This window comes from Papaver somniferum, chromosome 4 (assembly GCF_003573695.1).
Source record: "Papaver somniferum cultivar HN1 chromosome 4, ASM357369v1, whole genome shotgun sequence".
NCBI classification, from domain to species: domain Eukaryota; kingdom Viridiplantae; phylum Streptophyta; class Magnoliopsida; order Ranunculales; family Papaveraceae; genus Papaver; species Papaver somniferum.
In genome coordinates, this window is record NC_039361.1 from 129,662,161 (window position 1) to 129,666,124 (window position 3,964).

Sequence of the window (3,964 nt, forward strand, 5' to 3'; positions counted from 1 at the left end):
TCGCCAATCAAAAAACTATATACACTGCTCTCCATTTTTTTCTTAGGATTCAATATCTTACCCTCACGCTTGAATCGACAGTTAAATCATGATCATCAGCATCACTACTTGGTTAATTAATTAGGTCTGGTTTAAGTACTGGTGTTTTATTTGTATCTACGCAAGAAAATAGTCCTGAATCCTTCGCATGGTCTTTAATAAGTACAACAAATTTTTGAAACTTCCGATATCTAACTGTGGTTAGGTCCATAGTTTGATGATGTCACATCTCCATCATCGGACAATTAGGATGCTGCGAATTCAATTTTAACTCGCGCTGCGAGTTCAAAATATTTTCCGATTACAATGGTGTCCAATGGTATATACACCTAAAAAAAAATTACGTACCCACAAAAAAAGCCAAAAAAATCATGAGAGAACATAATGGTGTATAACTATGTACATGCTTACAAAAGTCTGTATACATTGTTGAGATAGCACTATTGTGTATAACTATGTACGCACCTATAAAAAATTCAAAAAAAAAAACATCCATACCAACAAAACAAGTCATATATTATTGAGATTGTAAAATGGTGTACAATTATCCACGCACCTACAAAAACCCAACAAATCCAACATACATACCAAAAAAAGACCATAAAATAATGAGAGAGCACAACTATGTACACACTTACCAAAACCCATCATTTATACCCAAAAACATGCATATATTATCGAGATAGCACAATGGTATACAACTATATACACGCCTATTAATAAATCTAACAAATCCAACATCCATACCCACAAAACAGATCATATATATTATTGAGATTGTACAGTGGTATACACACCTGTAAAAATCCAAGGCCATAAATCATTATAGAGCACAATGGAGTACATTAATAGACACCCCTACAAAACCCCAACATATATACCAAAAAACATGCATATATTATTGAGATTGCGCAATGGCGTACAACTAAAAAATACACTACACATAACTGGTGTACAAACAAGTGCACCTCGTACATCCGGTATAATAAAAACAATGCACATAAAGATTCTACAAGTCTTTAACCTTTCAAAAGAATATCTTCACAGATTCCACAAGGAAAGGTAATGGTTAGAGAGGCACATGTGAGGAATTAACCTTGCCAACTTTACTATTCAGAAATGCAACTCATTTTCTTGTTGACAATATCGTTATCTACAGAAAAAAAAACATAGGAAATCACAACAAGCCAAGATAGGGAGAAAGTAAATATAAGACAAATAAAGTAGAGAAACAAGGATAACCGTAAAATAGTAGTGAGCATAAAATATATTTTGCACACCGACCATTTAAAATAGCTTTTCTATTGATTATGAACTTTTTAGAAAGAAGTCATGAGCTATTGAAATTATTGGCGACTCTTGAAGTAGCTACAACTCAATGCAAAAAGGCTAATGATACCAAAAAAGATCACCTAAACAGGAATCCATGAAGAAAATATTTGTTATGGATATGGAAAAAAAGTTAAAAATGGAAGTGGGTTTACTGTTATTACAAAAAAGGGGACATGCAGAAGAAGAAATATCAACAACACTTAACTTCTAGGAGTTCATCAAAGAAGTATCAAAGAAAATTCATCTGAAAATTTTGAAATAACAAACGAATAAGATGGAAAAAGAATGACCATGACAATGCAACCAATTACAACATAGGAAAAATTATGTAATGATCAACAAGTGTAAACATATGTGCACATCAACGATCAATGAGTGTACAATTTTGTGCACATTAATGATCAGCAGGTGTAAAAATATGTACACATTAAAGATTAACATGTGTACAATGTGTATACATTAAGCATCAACATGTATACTTTCTGTTTCACCCCATTTTTAATAGCAAAACAAATATGATGTTAACACAACAGTAGAAGGCAAACGAAATCATCAGCCAATGCCATCTTAAATGTGTTATCTTCTTAAAAACTTACGACCAAACATTTCCAACACTCAAAGAACTTTTGGGTAAATTAGCACTTGAAGAGCTGATGTGACCTACTTCAAAGGTATTAATAAATTAATAAAATCTTATACTTGTGTGCAAACAAAAAAATTTCATGAAATTAACCGAATCAATGAAACTTATACCGGGTCGACATCATAGGCAACCAAATTTTGGAAGTACTAAAAGAGATTGCAGTCAACTTACTTAGTCAATCCTTACTTAAATAACAGGTGTACAATTATGTACACATCAAGAATCAACAAGTGTACAACTATATACACATTAACATACAATGAATCTTAAACATTTAACACTCGGGTGAAATAAGCATACCAAGGCACCACATGAGGCTACAAAACAAACGAACAAAAAATAACTAGAAAGAATCAACATGTGTATAACTATGTGCGCATTAGGAAAAAAAAACCCTTAAATGTTTTAGATATGATCTTGAACGGGAAGGTTAAAGAAAACACACCTGATTAGTACACCGAAGGGTCACATATACCAAGCATTACCACTACGACCCATCATCTGCTCTAATGGGAGCATCATAACAAAGACGTGGCTAGCATTGAACCCGGGATGTGGAGACCTACATTGCAGCTGTCTCACTTCTTGGCATAAAGCACAGTAATGGTAGAAGAAGTGGGTAGCAAAATCACATGTTGAATCACGCTGTTCGCTCTGCATCTCATCTTCCATGATGCTTCCACAACAGCCACGTGATTTATTAGTGACTCACAAGCACCATGCTTACACCAAAAATGAAAACACAACTCTCAAAGACATTCATCTTTTGCTATAAAAAAGTTTATTATTAAGTTAATTCATTGAAACCTTATCTTATGCTTATGCCACAATAATAGTTTTATAACCAAGACACGCTATTGCTATACAATACTTCAAACACCACATATACACAAAAGACTAAAGCTTTAATCCACTATAAAGATCCAGACCCTAAAGATATGATGATTAGACTAATCCATGGACTATGACTAAGCTGCTCAAACATTTCCTAAAATAGTTAACACGTCATAATCCATTCCTTGGACCTAGCTTGGTAGTATTATATTAGCACTTACATAGCAACAAAATCTTAGGGAATTCGACGGTGTATTAATATATATATTCAGAACATTAACCAACGAAGAGTAAATACTAGTGTACCAGTTTGTACACTGTATATAGAAACTTTACTCCTTTAGTAGAAGCATAGACGAAAGCAGTGATGCACATTCTCCTGGAAGATGGAAAAGGAAATCCCTGAAAACACATTCATATCTTTTAGTATGTCTGCTAACCGCTAAGAAACCAAACAAAGTACTTAATTAGTATAAAATAAATATGGTTCCAAGCAAATTATTCTTAAGACAGAACAGGTTGCAATTCCTTATCTTAGGGAAGTAAACGGGATTGAAAGAGGACACATGGGTGCTATGTTAAATAAATGGGATAAAGAGAGCACTGTTCTACTCTCTCAATGAGTAGTTAGCTAGCGATTCATTAAAAAATAAGGTAAATGATAAAATCAACGAACAACAGTGTTGTTCAGGTAGCAACTGTAAGAGATGATAGTAGTGAGAAAAGCTATCCATTAAATTATCATAACTGCTATTACAAGTAATTTTAGCTGAAATATAAATCCAACAATGAAGAGTTACAAAATAATATTCCTAGGAGCATTGTTTTACAATGAAATTTATCCCAAGATATGTCTGGTAAGTTGACAGTTCTATCGAATCATGTTTCAGCGCCGGAATTAGCGGGATATCCCCACATACATGTATTGCTTACACGGATTCTTAGTTTTGTAAGTAAATCCTAATCCCTATGAGGTATAAGATTAACATCACTTTCCCTAGCTAGTAACCAACATAAATAGATAGCCTTAGATCTATTTTAGCATAATTTGGTATTAATCATTTAAATTTATGATTCAAAAAAAAAAAAATCATTTTGTTTCGTTGAAATTACTCC